Raw genomic sequence first — 17,675 nt, 5'->3', positions numbered from 1 at the left:
CTGACACAGATGTGTTATGTCTGCTGGTCCATCATTACGCTGCAAACAATCTCAAAACCCAAGGCATGATGGATTCTGGAGCAGGCAATAAACGGCAATAGATGGAAAGAGCATTGTCACTAAAATTGGGAGAGAATTAAGCCTATCTTTGCTCGTCCTTCATGCCTTCACTGACTTTCACAATGTGAGTGCCTTTGCTCGAAGAGGTAAAGTTCGTCCATGGACCTACCTGGTGAAATATCCAAACTTCATGGAATGTTTTTCAGAAAATGGGAGAACGTACAGATATAACTGATAAGAATTTTATGAACTGGAGGATTTCACTTTCAAAATTTATGGATATCAAAATGACCATCTGGTCAACAAAGTTAGATATAAAATGCGCAGTCCTACTCTCCCCATGGTTCTCTCATCAGCAATTCAACTGGTGTGGATATCAGTTTATTCACCCCATGTCATTACAGCAACACATTCTGAGGGCAAACTATCAAGTTTTTATAGGGAAAAATGCCACCCATGTACAGCCATATATCCCTGATGCTACCAATAATGGCTGGCAAATTGATTCATTTGGTCACCTCGCTCTAAAATGGATCGTCGAAAGTATGCCACCTGAGCTGCCTTATTGGTCACTAACAAACGCTTTGATGAGCAGAACTGTGAATTTGAGGGAATATTAGGTGATGATAGTGATTATGGAGATCATGCAGAGTTTGAGCTCACTAGTATGCCAGACGTTGTCTATAAAGAGGAATATGATGACTTTGATGATTGAGCTCTATTATGTAATTAATGTGAATGTGACAAAGTTTTCATTACTGTTATGTTTAACACAAGGAATGTATTCTTTAAGAGAAAGAAGCTTTTTCTTACAATTTGAACACATATATTTGTTTACTTAATCGATTCCATACTTTTGTTAAAAACTTAAAAACACAGAAATGACAGCAGCTATAAAAAACTGTAGTTAGCATTTAATACCAATTACCATAGCACATTTTTCTTGAAATTTTGGCTATTTTACAGCAATTTTCTTTCCCTCTAGATATGGACGTGAAATATATTCATGATCATCATTCACCATATACTGTATATCACAGAAGTTTTTATTATTTAATAATTCCAGCCATATTGGACGCCCATAATTGTTAATATAGTACAGTAATTTCTATGATTATTGTAGTTGACATTAGAGATGGACCTTTTTTGGTTGTCATATTCAGAAATACGATTTTACAATAGTTTCATGATGTGATTGATATATTCTGTGTGCTCTTGCTGCCTGGCCGCCATTTTTAATATGAATATTTTTCCTGTAACTCATATTTCGTAACTCATATTTCATTGTATAAATGACTTGTTGAAGGTAAACTAATTCAAAAATATTTCAGGGCATGAAATGTTTCTGGGAATGTTAAATTGCTTAGGAATTTGTTTAATTATTAAGGATTTTCGTACTTAGCCATATTAAACAAGCTCCCGTGACTTTCTCCACCACGTTTAGAGGTGCTAACAAGCGGAATTCTATTTGTTTAGGCCTAAGTTATAAAAAAGATTTAATTAGCAAAATAGGCAAAGGGGGGAAGTGCGTTATTGTCACCTCACTGTCTATCACCTTGGTGTCCTTCAATAATGTTGGGTATTCAACTAATGGTCCAAATACTGACACATTTCATACGATATTCTGTCTACTCTATACTGTTCACTAACACACCCCAGTTAGATAAAAAATTGCAATAAATAAGATACCGAATAAACATAAGAATATGAAAGTCAATCAAGGCAAAGATAGATCATATTTTATTACAGTAAATGATACCATTAACTAGATAAGGTAATTCCCTCGGAATTAGTCCTTCATAGCTATTCCACTTCTAAGACATAATTCTAGAACCACAAGTTTTCTAGGATTAGGTCTGGAGATTTTTTATTATAAATACCAATGCAAAGGATGTTTATAGTAACTGAGTAATGTAATTTTGAAAGAGTGTTTTTCGGAGGTTAAGTAGGGAGAATGTTGTGTAATCGTGGGGCCCCACGGATAGATTGAGGCAAGGATTCAAATACTATAGAAGGATAGTCCTCCGCGATTGTAGCTACGCCAAGCGGAAGTAAAAGATCTTCAGTAAAAGCGATGTTTTTTTGTTTTTTGTTAGGTTAGGTTAGGCCTTTTCGGTTTCATGTACTGCATATATATATGCATTAGCAGAAACGCCCACTCCGGAGCATCCAACATAGAACTGTCCATGAGAGAAGCAAGGAAACACCAGGTTTAGGCCAACCATCTTTAGGGACTGTCCCTGGCTTTTGTTGATGGTCACTGCAAAGCTCACTTTAACCGGGAACTGAAGTCGCTTGAACTCAAATGGCAGGTCATTGGTGATGAGAGGTATCCTTTGTATAAACACGTCCTCTCCTTTAGCTTTTCCTGTTAGTATTGTAGCTTCCAGTACATGTGACATCATGTTCTTCACCACCAGTCGTGAGAATGCCTTTCTGCTGTTTGCTCTCTGTCAGCATTATGATGGGATTCCCTTTCTTGATCTGCTTCCTGTGACCAACGTTCCGCTGTTCGCTCTCTGTCAGCATTAAGACGGGAATCCCTTTCTTGATCTGTTTCCTATGACCGATTTGCTGCTGTTCGCTCTCTCTGAGCATTAAGACGGGATTCCCTTTCCTGTGACCGACTGTCCACTGTTCGCTTTCTGTCAGCGTTAAGATGGGATTCCCTATCCTGATCTGTTTCCTTTGACCGACTTGCCGTTGTTCGCTCTCTGATAGTTTTTAACGTGCAGCACGTTGTTGTGTTGATTCACTTGATCTTGATTGCTGCTTTCTCAGTGCATCTCTCTGTCTTCTTTCAAAAATTGACAGCCTTGGTTGTTTCTTTGGCGTCATTTTGTTCAGTTAATTTGATCTTAATTTTTCAGCGCGATTACAATCCTTCCTTCCCCGGGCAAAGCTGGGAACAAACAGTGGCTCAAGCTGGTAAGCTACGAAACAACGAGCGAACAGTTCTTTGACAAAATGTTGCCATGTATCACCGAAACAATGCACGAACAGTCCCTCGGCAAAATGTTGCCATGTACCACCGACGCTCTTTTTTTTATTTATATAGAGACGCTCGTGGGCCATGGGTTTCGAATCCTGGCGGGTTGAGGTGTTGATTGCATGTAGAAGTCCACGAGCTTTATTGGGCTAACGAAATATATATGGATCCTCGTGTTTCGAAGCCGGATTTGGTAAAAAGTTACTCTCACCACCTAAGTGGTACGGGTAGTCCCCATTAGAGGTTCACGGCGCCATAAACTCATTGAACAGGCTTTGTGTGAAGTATAGAAGAGTCTAGGACTGCTTTTAGTATCACATTCAAAATTGAAAGAGAAATAAATGAATCCCTTCCATTTCTTGATATGCTTATCATGAGGGACAATATTATTAAGCTTGTCTAAAAATTCCAATGGGTCACTGTTTTTAGGCCAAAGACAAAGAACATCATCCCTTCCATTTCTTGATATGCTTATCATGAGAAATGGCCAAAACTATAAATTTAAGGTATATAGAAAGCCCACACAGGTAGACAGTTTCATTCACTTTTTATCGAATCACCTTGAGTCTACCAAAATGTCAGTTTTTTCTGCTATGTTCCTAAGATGTCTGCGTATTTGTGACTCTGAATTTATTGACGATGAATTGAAACACATTCGTTCTATTGCACAGAAACTTGGGTACCCCTCTGTGTTTGTTGATCGTTGTTTTAAAAGGGCTAAAAAATCCTTTCATTCATCTCAAACCAGACAAGTTCCTACACCTAAGAATATTTTGACTCTGCCCTATCGTAATGAATTTGTCCCGTTAGTTCGGTCCCTCAAGCTTCTAAATATTAATGTTGTTTTCAAGTATGACTCAACCATTACCAATATGTTAATAAGGAATAGCCCAAGTTTGAATGTAAATGGAAGTGTTTATTGTATTCCATGTAGCAAATGTAATTGTAATTATGTAGGTCAGACAGGAAAAACACTACAGCTCAGAATCAAACAACATAAGTATAATATCAGAACTGCATCTGAAAGCAGTGCCTTGTTCGTTCATGTTAGGAATAATAATCACCCCATTGCTTGGGAAAAAAGCTTAGAAGTATTCAAATCATCTTGTGTCACAGAAAGACTTCTGGTTGAAGCTAGTTTGATTAAGGAATTAAAATCAATAAAACTTAGTGATGGTCAGTTCAAAACTGATAATATGTTACATAAATTTATTTGTCAGTGGCCCAAGGTTAAAAATGCTTTGAAAACCTTTGATCTAGATGTATGATAGTTATTTTGTGGGTCCCTTTTTTCTGACCTGACCTGGCTAGTCACGTCACCACCCTTCTCTTAAGCTCCTCTACGTGTGTGTTGGTGTGGGGATTAGTGGATGTCATCATTATGACCTGACCTCATGTTTTAAGGTCACCCTGTATATTTAAGCCTCTCTCTGTCCATGTAATCCAGTTGCCTCTGAAGATGTCTTGAATAAAAGACAAGCTAAGGTACTCCGTTGTTTCCATTTTCCCGTGTGATTTATCAAGATATATATATATATATATATATATATATATATATATATATATATATATATATATATATATATATATATATATATATATATATATATATATATATTTCATTTTCATTGATTTGTATCATTATATATATATATATATATATATATATATATATATATATATATATATATATATATATTTATATATAATATATATATATATATATACATATATATATATATATATATATATATATATATATATATATATATATATATATATATATATATATATGCAAGTAAATCACTGTAGGTGCGCGTGATATAGGTATATGCTGATAACCACAAGGAAAGAAGAAAACACGAAGTTCCCAAGCGCTTTCGTGTAATTCACATCTTCAGGGGTGAGTACAGACTAAGGAGAAATACATAACAAGGCATATACAGTATATACAGTAGAGGAGAGTGAGATCAAGTTCTTAGGGGTCAGTGAGTGTCCACAGTGGTCCGGTCACTAGGCAGTAGGGTGTGTCATATGAGGGAAGATCAGCTAAAACTAATGGCCCATCACTTTTTTGGTAGATTTTAGTGTATATAAACAGAAAATAATTTCAGTTTCAATATTTTGCAACTTTTTGCTAGGCAAATTTTAGCGTGAAATTTATCGAAAATCTAACGTACAGCTGCATTAGTGCATTACAATTAAATATTGAACATTGCTTTCTGACTTCATTCTTTAACAACCCAACTAACAATATTTTTTTCTGTTTCAGATTCTGATCCATTTATAAGTTGATAATATTTGCGATGGCTGCTTGTGTCAGGACGAGGAACCAAAAAATCAGCTTCATCTAGGTCACTATCTTGGGTCTGGAGAAGCTCCTGAAGTCAGGTTACCTACATTGAGAGATGCTTTGAGATACGGTGTTTTAATCCAGGCAAATCAGTAGAAAAGAACCAAAAGAACTTACTTACTAAAACAGGGCGGCTGCCAGTGATATGACCAAAAGCTGTCTTGGCACAGTACACTCTGGCTAACGCTCAGTTCAAGCCTCAGTCATAACAAGTCAGAAAGACATTGAGAGACTGCTAGCCAGTTGGGAGAAAGAGCCAGAGATATCTCTCTTGAGAGAGAAAACTTGCAGTTAAGGACAGCTTGCGCCAAGCAACTGGACCAGTTATTTGACATAATTACTTGCAAGTGCCCAATTGTTCTCTGTCCTGAGTTTGGATACGATCGTGACTGTAAATCCGAGGCCCACATCTCCTGTATTTGCAAGCGTGAACTGAAGATTCCTGTGATCGAACTGGCATTTGTCAAAGCACGGAGAGAGAAGACTGGCAGTATAGGGGCTCTCATGATTTCTAGCCAAGATATTCCGGAGTCCAAGAGACAGGAGGCTGCCACAGAGAGACAGAAGAGGAGAAGAGTTGCCGAGGAAAAGAGACTTGAGCAGGCCCAGGGTGAGGTAAAAAAGGCCGATGATTGGAGTCAAGCTGATTCAGAGTTTAATGACTTCCCCATGGCTGACCCAGAACATAATGATCCCAAACCTTCCAGGCATAAGATTCGAAATAGGAAAGATATCCCGAGCATAGCACTGGCCAGCATCCGACACCACACTGGTCTCAGAGAAACTGCAGAGATAGCAACAGCTGCCTGGGTTGACGGTGGTTTGATAACACCTGATGATGTTCACCTTGTGATAGATCATAACAAAGTAAGGAGAGCTCAGGAGAAACTTGTCAGTAACCTAGAAGAGGAGTTTGATAAGGGGATAAGAGAAAATGGAATCAATTGTTTGTTCTTTGATGGGAGAAGGGATGACACTAAAGTGTTCATGAAAATTGGAGATTCTGACAAGTTGTTCCCTGCCATGGTGAAGGAGAACACTACTCCTGCTGCAGTGAACCAGGAGGGAAATATTTGTGGCATTTCACTCCAGAAAAGATGACATCAGAAGCCAGCTGAAGAGAGAGGAACGTAGACCAGACCCTGCAGGCCATTGGAGGGGACAGCACCAACACGAACACAGGGTGGCAAGGGGGGGTCATACAGTGGATAGAGCGGAAGATTGGGAGGAAGGTGGTCTGGATTGTTTGTGACCTCCACACCAACGAGTTGCCGCTCAGACATCTGATCCAGGAGCTGGATGGCAAGACTCTTTCAAACACCAAATGGTCTGGTCCTCTTGGCAAGATACTGGACTCTGCCACTGAGTTAGAAATAAATCCGAGCTTTGAAAAAATCACAGTTGGCCCTCCACTCGTTGAGCTTGCACATACTGTCATTGACGACCTGAGTACTGACCAGTACTATGGTTACATGATTTGCAGTGCCATCAAAACTGGGGTCATGCCTGATAGACTTGCTTACCTGCAGATAGGTCCAGTCTCACATTCTAGGTGGCTCACAACGGCTCTCAGGTTCTGCAGAATTTGGGTCGCTCATCATAAACTGAAAGGGAACCAGCTTCACAACCTGAGACTTATTGTCCAATTCCTCGTGAGTGTCTACTTGCCAAATTGGTTCAACACCAAGGTCAAGTCAACGTTCTCCGAAGGTCCGAGGCATGTTCTCTTCCAGCTTGAGCTCCTGAGGAGTCAGCCAAGGAAGGTTGTTCAGATTGTGGAGCAGACTGTGAGGAGATCTTCCTGGTATGCTCATCCCGAGGCAGTTCTGCAGACAATGCTCTGCAGTAAGGATGAGGAGGAGAGAAGAGTGGAGGTCAAAAAGATCTTGGATATGAGACTTATGAGAGGATCTGGGCATGACGAATCAGTTGGTGACGATTCCTTCAGGGTCAGGAAGACTCCTGAAGTCAATCTAGGTGCCAAGACCCTCACTGATCTCATAGATCTGGATAACATCCAGGCTGGCAGTGAGCCCCTCTTACCTGCAGCCTCACCAATGTTCAAGTCAGAGCTTTCCTGGACAACCCCATGCATGTCCCTGCCTGGCCCTCGCACACCCAGAGTATAGAGCGTTGTGTACAGCAAGTGAGCGAGGCCAGCAGTCACGTGTACAGCCAGGAGAGGAGGGAAGGCTACATCCGAGCTCAGGTGGTCAGCAGGGAGGTGATGAGTAGAAACAGAAGCAAGAAAGACATGTTCTCTATGGTGTGCAGCAACACCGGGTCGTAGTAGTAAAACCGGTTTTTGTATTTGATGATTTTGTTTTCTAAAGGAATATTAAATTTAATAAATGTGTCAAGATCATTCGTTTCACTATTCTGGATCATTTTCATCCTAATAAATTAACCTGATACATTTACTTTACTTTAAATAAGCTATTTAGTGGTGTTGGTAAAAGGGTGGGAATACTGAATTTTCATAAGATTTCAAGTTAAAATTTACCTAGCAAAAAATGAAAACTTTTCAAATCTGAAGATATCACATGATTCTGCACATAGAACTACATCATTAATACCATGGGCCGATTTTTCAAACTCAAAAAAAAAAATTCGCCTCCGTATGACACACCCTACTAGGCAGTGACCCTACTAATCTTCAATAGCACCGCAGCAGTCGGTAGTCAGGTCAGAGGGTAAGATGACCCACCTTCTTACCTGGTTACAAATCTTCTTAATTACGAAATTATCCCGTTTGTACATACCATTACTCAAATTCATGTTGATGGATTCGGTATGTTTAATGAGACAGGATTCTATAATGTTCCTACTGTCAATTGAATTACAAGGCAATATTGAGGAGGCATTATCCCAGTCAATGCAATGCTTATTATCCCTCAAATGGACAAACAGAGCATTGGATTCCAGGCCTGTCCTAACACTGTATTTATGTTGTTTAAGTCTAGTTACAAGGTCTTTACCTGTCTGGCCTAAGTAAAACATATTACATTCCTTGCAAGGAACCTTGTAAATGCAGCCGCCTGCATTGTTGGGGGAGTTCTTGATTAACAATTGTTTTACAGTACATGAGTTTTTAAATGCCACATTGAATTTCCAGGTTTTTAGTTGCAAATAGATTTGAGAGAAATTTTTGTAAAATGGTATTACTAAGAGATTCTTATGGTCATGGGTGGGCTTGGGATCGGTTCTATAAAAAGATTTCTTAGTAATGCTAAGGCATTTGTCTATAAAAGATCTAGGGTACTTAAGGTTCAAACCAATATTATGGATATATTTATATTCCTCATCAATGAATTCCGGACTACAAATTCTCAAGGTACCTACAAAACATTGAAGAAAATGCTGACTGTTTGACACTATTATGGTGGGCATACTAATAATGAATGTATGAACACACATTAGTAGGTTTCCTATAAATACTGAACTTAAAGGTGTTACCTATTCTGTGGATCAGACAGTCTAGGAATGGAAATTTACAGTCAAGCTCTAATTCAACAGTGAATTTGATCGAGGGGGCTAACTTGTTTTGTTGTGGTAGAAAAGCGTTTAGGTCCTCATTACATGGCCAGAGACATGATACATCAGCTACATATCTAAACCAGACTGCTGAAGGTGGTAAAATATTACTTAATAGGTTCTTTTCAAAGAATTCCATATATAAGTTGCTTAATACAAGTGAAAGCGGATACCTTGTTATGTATTTCTCCTTAGTCTATACTCACCCCTGAAGATGTGAATTACACGAAAGCACTTGAGAACTTCGTGTTTTCTTGTTTCCTTGTGGTTATCGGCATGTAGCTACGCCAAGCGGCTGGTGAGTGGCAAACGCATTTATCCCATTGCGCCTTGCATGATAAGGTACGATAACACCAGCTTATTAAATAACGCTAATTTATATATAGTCAGAAGGTTATAGAAAAAAATAGATATCTATGGATTATTTCTCACAGAAACACATTGATTATTTTGCAGTAAAAGATAAGTATTTGCCTAATTACGGGAATATTCTCCCTTCGAATCTTCAGTAAAAGCGATTTTTTTTGTTAGGTTAGGTTAGGTTAGGTCTTTTCGGTTTCATGTACTGCAGATTTTACTGCTGATCCAATATATATATATATATATATATATATATATATATATATATATATATATATATATATATATATATATATATATATATATATATATATATATATATATATATATATATATATATATATATATATATATATTTGCTTACACAAATATTCTATTCTTACACCACTTTCTCGCTATACAAAACCAATGGCACTTTAAGGTAGTTATACTTCATTAATTTATTAATGTGTTAATGCAAAATTACAGTAATTAGGAACTAAAGTACAGTCCTTATGTACTAATTTACAGTAGTTAGGTAGGTATTTTTAGTGCTTGTGAACTTATCTCCCTTTTCAGATATACTGTATATTGGGGGTTTTCTTGGAGTTACTAAATAACAATAGTTAGGTCCCATTTTACAGTAGTTGCAAACTGCACAGCTCTTTTCCTTGGGTGACAAAAAAAAATATATATATATATATATATATATATATATAAACTGAACTTCATTTCTGGTGCAAGGCCATTAATTACCATAGCCTTTATTTTTATAATGAACAAACTGGTATGGTATATTTTCTAGCCATTTACCATCACACTCAAATACAGTTTATATTAAGGCCATATACATATTCAATTCTCAGGGCTGACATATAAGCAGAACAATATTTATCATATACTAGACAAAACTGAATCTTTATGAGATGTCACACTCAGATCCAATCACTGTTAATGTTAGATTAATTAAATTGGTACTGTGTTGACATACAATTTACATATATTGTACAGGTATATACTGTCAGTTATTAGGAAGGCAAGATACTGTAGAGTCCCCCAAAAAAGTTATGTTAGATTTTCCGTTGCTACAATTTGAAACGCTAGACGAAATGCTTAGGATAGGGGTAGGTTTAAGGGAGGGAGTCGTCCTTGTATGGCATACTAAATACTTCAATATAACAAGAAATCCATAAAGCTATATTTATGAATGTATCGTGTACGGTAGAAAAAACGTATGTCTAAACAAGCCACTGATTGATGGTTACAATAAACACTGAAATATATAATAAATGGGAATTGTCTCAGAACATATAACTGAGACTGAGACAGATTTCAAAATGGACATTTCACCATTACGGTATTGCATTAACAGAGTTTCACATATTCCGAGTTTCACAATATTCCTCCTCATGTTATTCACGATATGCCTGTTATGAAGAGAGAATAAGCAAATTACTTGATATTAGAGTGTACAGCTCCTACAATATATCGCTCAACATGGCATCTGCCATGTTAATGATACGGTATTTAAATTGAATTGGTTAATGCTGAAATAAGGTTTCAAATCACGGGACATTTATGACTGTAAGTTTCAGAGTAGAAGCAGCAGTTTCATGGCGCCTAACCTATCATGATACTGTGGGCTTGCTCACCCCAGTTCGTCGTCCTATCTCAGCACTCTTATTCTTCTCCCCATTCGATGTAAGACACCGTTGATGACTGGTATGGCGTCCACTCCGAGTCATGTAATATCTGATCATGTAATATATGATCTGAAGCCTCGGAGGATTCACATCGTTCGAAAACGTACCTGTATATACTCATTCATGCCCATAGGTAGCGGATGTACAATAGAACAACCAACCGTAGAGAAGATGGTCGAGCAATACTGTTCGGAATGCCTCGAATTACATCGACTCCATGGTTAACGATAATGATACTTTTTGGGGGTCAGTACTCTACATTGCTTATCAAATATTTAAAAAAAAAATTCATAAATGAACTACACAAAATACTGACAGTGCTTATTGTACCTAATAAATATAAATTAGTACAATACCTTAAGGGACCATAACTTTTGTATTGGGAGAAAAAGGTGTAAAAAATGGAATATTTGTATAAGCATATTCGCAAGGGCGAACTTTCGTGTAGTGAGGGAGACCCTGTGACTGGAGAATATAAATTTTGTGGCTAAAACACTACATTTGTTTTTCCTGCTCAACCTCGCTAAATGGATTTGCGCAAGAAATAAATATGAAATCCATTCAAAACACATCGAAATTTGCAGGAAAAACATAATTTCGTCCAAAAAGTCGTGGGTGGTCCTAAAACGAATAAATGAACCGACAACTTCAAAGCTCCAGCCTATAATATTGAAAATGCAACAGTATCTTGTTCATCCACTATATTCTAATAATACTCCGATGTTATCTATCAATTCTGAGGACTGGAGCGTTATCAGTACTAAAGGCTTTAAAAATTAAAGGGCTCATATAAACTAATGAACAGTCAACTTTGCTACAGCAAATAATGCCTGCGCATTACCAGGGCCTATTGCAGCTGCTATACAGAAATGAAAAATAAATGTGATATCGCCGAATTTTTCGTCTTCCTCTCTTTATTCCTTGCCTGGTAATTATTTAGTTTACTACCCAGCCACTTGGGCTGTAAACACGTTCGCCCATAGGAGCGGCCTATTCTTTTATAGTATTAGAATACTTGGTTAAGGTGATCAGTATACTGTCTATCTAAGACGAAAGGAATTTAATCAAGAAAAAATCCAGCACACAATCCTCAATATACCTTGTGTTAACTTTGTCGTTTGAAACGCTGTGTGAGTGCCAGACTTCACAACTGCAGGGATAGATGCGTATAACCTGCTATTCGTAGTCTACACAAAACTGTTGGTGTGATGGAACTCCTGCTTGTTGACCGGCCTGAACACTGGCGGGTCTAGTGGCGTCTTCTTGGAGATGAGGTCGAAGGTAGCCTATTCAACGGCTGGTTCACGTGTTCTCCAATTTTGTGTAGACACCTTATCTCTCCATAAACATATTTGGCCGCTTTCTCATGCACAGAATGATTTTATCTCCCTTCATTGCCCTGGTTCTGGATTTACGGGGTGCTCTCCTTACACTGCTGTTGGTGTTGTGTGACCGATTACAATTCCTACGTTAAATTATAAACATAACCCAAGGATAAATGATAGGAGCCTTTAAATTCGGCTGGGATTATTTGAACTATGATGACGATGGAAGCCTTTCATTATATTCGTCAAATGTAAATAATTAATTATTGAACAAAACCGAGAACAGATTTTTGTCTTACATATTGTTCGTTTAATAAGTGCACTGTACATCATATCCCTGTATACATGTTGAAATTATACGAAATTGCATGACGATTTTACTGAATAAATTATCTATCTATCTGTAACATAACTTACGGTAAGGTAAATAAGTTGGTTGTTTGGTTGTACTGTGACGGTCGCCCGTGTAAGGTGTTGCTTCCTCCCGTGCTGAACTCACACTGACTGTATATCATGAGATGAGCTGCCCCAACACCACCCAGCCATCGCCCAACAGCCCTTGCTCTTATCACGCTAGGTTTCATCACATTAGCTTTGGTTAGTTTTGGTTAGCCTCAAGGCGCTAAGTTTGGTTATGTTATACTATGTTAAGTTTGGTTGTAAGCTTAATTGATTAGGTTTGGTTATGATTTATTAGGTTAGGTTAGGTTAGGTTAGATTAGGATAGGTTATGTAAGCATAGCATTAGCTTTGGTTAAGTACAGTACTTAACGTGGTGGTGTGGCGGTAAAATTAACTAATTCCAATATTATAAAATAATTTTATTGGAAATAGTTAATTTTAACGAAACACCACCCAGTTAAGTACAGTAAGCCGGTGTCCCTCAGGACTCATTGAGTTTAAAACTCGGGTTGAAACACGACGATCCTCTTCAAGGGAAGATGTTGATTAATAATACGGGCGTAAGACCCGTCAGTGTTCAGGCCGGCCAACAAGCATGAGTTGCATCACACCAACAGTTTTGTGTAGACTACGAATAACAGGTTATACGCATCTATCCCTGCAGTTGTGAAGCCTGGCACTCACACAGCGTTTCAAACGACAAAGTTAACACAAGGTATATTAAGGATTGTGTGCTGTTTTTTTTTTATTACATTCCTGTCGTCTTAGATAGACAGTATACTCATCACCTTAACCAAGTATTCTAATACTATAAAAGGATAGGCCGCTCCTATGGTCGAACGTGTTCACCGCCCAATTTGCACCACCAAGCGGCTGGGTAGTAAACTAAATAATTACTAGGCAAGGAATAAAGAGAGAAAGACGAAAAATTCGGCGATATCACATTTTTTTTTCATTTCTTTATGACAGTTGTAATAGGCCCTGGTAATGCGCAGGCATCATTTGCTGTAGGAATGTTGACTGTTCATTAGTTTATATGAGCGCTTCAATTTTTAATGCCTTTAGTACTGATAACGCTCCACTCCTCAAAATTGTTTGATAACATCAGAATATTTTTAGAATATATAAGATGAACAAGATACTGTTGCATTCTCGATATTATAGGCTGGAGCTTTGAAGTTTTCGGTTCATTTATTCGTTTTAGGACCACCCACGACTTTTTGGACCAAATTATGTTTTTCCTGCATATTTCGGTGTGTTTTGAATGGATTTCATATTCATTTCTTGCTCAAATCCATAAAAAAATTACCAACCCAACCCAAAATTTATGGTAAAACCACATACAAAACGAACCAATCCAAACCTAACAAAACATGGACTAACCTAAGCAAACCTAACTTTACCTAACATAACTTTACCCAACCTACCTTTACTTAACCTAACCTAGCCTTGCCTTACCTAACATAACCTTATCTTTGTCTTGGAAATTTTGTGTCGTTTTATGAAAAAAACAAATGGTTAAGTATTGTTAGAATACAACTATGGAACTATGTTGATTTTTATTTAGCGAGGTAGAGCAGGAAAAACCAATGTAGTGTTTTAGCCACAAAATTTATATTTTCCAGTCACAGGTCTCCCTCACTCTACGAACGTTCGCCCTGCGAATATGCTTATACAAATATTCCATTTTTTACACCTTTTTCTCCCAATACAAAAGTTATGGTCCCTTAAGGTATTGTACCAATTTATATTTATGAGGTACAATAAGCACAGTCAATATTTTGTGTAGTTCATTGATAAACAATGTAGAGTACTGCCCCCCCCCCCCAAAAAAAAAGTATCGTTTTCGTTAACCATGGGGTCGATGTAGTTCGAGGCATTCCGAACAGTATTGCTCGACCATCTTCTCTACGGTTGGTTGTTCTATTGTACATCCGCTACCTATGGGCATGAATGAGTATATACAGGTACGCTTTTGAACGATGTGAATCCTCCGAGGCTTCAGATCATATATTACATGATCAGATATTACATGACTCGGAGTGGACGCCATACCAGTCATCAACGGTGTCTTACATCGAATGGAGAGATGAATAATCGTGTTGAGATAGAACGACGAACTGGGGTGAGCAAGCCCACAGTATCATGATATGTTAAGCGCCATGAAACTGCTGCTTCTACTCTGAAACTTACAGTCATAAATGTCCCGTGATTTGAAACCTTATTTCAGTATTAAACCAATTCAATTTACATACCGTATCATTAACATGGCAGATGCCATGTTGACCGATATATTGTAGGAGCTGTGCACTCTAATATCAAGTTATTTGCTTATGCACTCTTCATAACATGCATATCGTGAATAACATGAGGAGGCATGTTGTGAAACTCAGAATATCTGAAACTCTGTTAGTACAATGACGTAATGGTGAAATGTCCATTTTGAAATCTGTCTCAGTCTCAGTTATATGTTCCGAAACAATTCCATTTAATGTATATTTCAGTGTTATTGTAACCATCAATCAGTGGCTTGTTTGCACATGCCTTGCTTCTACTTTATACGATACATTCATTAAAATAGCTTAATGGATGTCTTGTTATATTGAAGTATATTTAGTATGCCGTACAAGGACGACTCCCTCCCTTAAACCTACCCCTATCCTAATCACTTCATCCAGCGTTTCAAATTGTAGCAACGGCAAATCCAAAAATACTTTTTTGGGGGACTCTACAGTATCTTGCCTTCCTAATAACAGACAGTAAATACCAGTACAATATATGTAAATTGTATGTCAACACAGTAACAATTTAATTAGTCTAACATTAACAGTGATTGGATCTGAGTGTGACATCTCATAAAGATTCAGTTTTATCAAAAATACAATAAACATTGTTCTGCTTATATGTAAGCCCTGTGAATTGAATATGTATATGGCCTTAATATGAACTGTTTGTTCATTATAAAAAGAATGAAGGCTATGGCAATTAATGTTCTTTCCTTGCCTTGAAATACACCAGAAATAATCGAAGTGACTATTAGTTTTTATATATATTTTTTTGTCACCCAAGGAAATGAGCTGTGCAGTTTGCAACTACTGTAAATTGGGACCTAACTATTGCAATTTTGTAATTCCAAGATAAGCTCACAAGCACTAAAAATACCTACCTAACTACTGTAAATTAATACATAAGGACTGTACTTTAGTTCCTAATTACTGTAATTTTGCATTAGCACATTAAGAAATTAATGAAGTATAACTTAATTTAGTACACTACCTAAAGTGCCATTGGTTTTGTATAGCGAGAAAGTGGTGTAAGTATAGAATATTTGTGTAAGCAAATCATTACAGAGTGAACATGTATCTTTTTAAAAGATTACCTCGCAAAAAAAAAAAAATTATATATATACATATATATATATATATATATATATATATATATATATATATATATATATATATATATATATATATATATATATATATATATATATATATATATATATATATATATATCTTGGACAAATCACACGAAAAGGGATTTATCAAGATTTATCTTATGCACGTTTTAATTGTGATCATATATATATATATATATATATATATATATATATATATATATATATATATATATATATATATATATATATATATATATATATATATATATGTAATATTCAGAAATTTCAGTGTAATTTCAAAAGCCGCGCCATATGCGATACTGAGTTTTCAAGGTCGACTGAGGGAGGAGAGCTCCTGCACGTAGTGAGAGCTCTTGGAACTAGGCCTATAGGATATTAACTGTAAATTACCGAGTTAATAGGGACGCTAATCATGAAATTAAATATCAGTTATTAAATAGAAAGTAATTATAGATCTTTTCCCAGTCTGAAAATGTTGCATACGTCCTAATTAAGCTGTTAATCGTCTGGTAAATATGTCACTCCTGAAAAGCGTGACCCAGTGAGCAAGCGTGGCTTGGGTAGTTGTGAGACAGGTCAAGCAAGAGGACCATCTCTGTTCTGTACCCAGGAGAGACGGACCTCATGAACTGGTTCCTTCGTTTATTTTACATCCGCATTAACAAGTAAGTTTTATTCATTCTCAGACAAAGCTAGATAGGGCGGTAGGAACAAACGGTGATGAGAGACAATAGCTAACAGCTCGGGTTTTTCATGGTTCTGTAGAGCCCACGTGGTATAATAACATCCACTGGCGGTATAAGATGAGTGGTGAATTGAGCTGTATGACCGTCCACTGACCTGGGTTTGAGCCACCTGTTGAGTATGGTGAGAGTTGGAGTGAAACCAGCTGTCTGGGTGCCCAACTAACGACGTGACGATCGTTTGGGGTCATCAGCTCTCCTCAACCTCGGCTCACAATACCACATATCTTCAAGCAGCTTAATGAAAACCTTTTTCTAACGGGAAGCTAAAGCTTCTCTCAACTGTACAAGGTCTGATTGGCTCACTCCCTTCCGTTTCATGCATGTACTAGGGGTAAAGTGAAGCAAGCTGAGTGAATACAGGGCCACACACTGGGTCCAGGAGTAGTGGAACTTAGAGGTACATTTTTCAAGGTGGAGAAAGGCTGGTTTGGGCCGTAAACTACTGGTGGCTGTTGGTTGTGCCTTAAAAAACTACGGAGTGCAGGTGGAATCTATGTGTTAGGTTAGGAAGCAGGGTCCCGGGTATTGGTGGAGTCAGTAACTTCTTAATAATAGTGATAATATTTTTGTGCGTAGTTAATACCATTTTTTCAGTTACTGATATTATCTTGATGTGTGTAGTTTAATATTTCTTAAATAATTTGGATAGTATTGTTTTTCAATGTTTGTGTCACTAATTGATGCCAGAGAAATGAGGGAACTGTTTTCAGATGAGTTTTCTCCCTGCGGTTGTAGGTGATACTGTGATTTAGTTCCTTTACTGCATTTAATGTCTTTATAATTTCAATCTCAAGTATAACCTT

General features: G+C 37.3%; 1 protein-coding gene across 1 annotated transcript in view; it reads right to left on the bottom strand.

Annotated features, from left to right (window-relative positions):
* LOC121854566 (cytochrome P450 9e2-like) overlaps positions 1-12,794 on the bottom strand; it is a 28,982-nt gene extending 16,188 nt beyond the window's left edge. The window contains exon 1 of the mRNA XM_042349246.1: positions 12,721-12,794. The gene's annotated coding sequence lies outside the window, so the exon portion shown is untranslated. The remainder of the gene's footprint in view (positions 1-12,720) is intronic.
* Positions 12,795-17,675: the final 4,881 nt, after the last annotated feature.

The sequence above is a fragment of the Homarus americanus genome, unplaced genomic scaffold (genome assembly GCF_018991925.1).
Source record: "Homarus americanus isolate GMGI-L3 unplaced genomic scaffold, GMGI_Hamer_2.0 scaffold15712, whole genome shotgun sequence".
NCBI classification, from domain to species: domain Eukaryota; kingdom Metazoa; phylum Arthropoda; class Malacostraca; order Decapoda; family Nephropidae; genus Homarus; species Homarus americanus.
The sequence above is the reverse complement of the archived record's forward strand: the minus strand, read 5'-3'. Positions and strand labels throughout refer to the sequence as shown.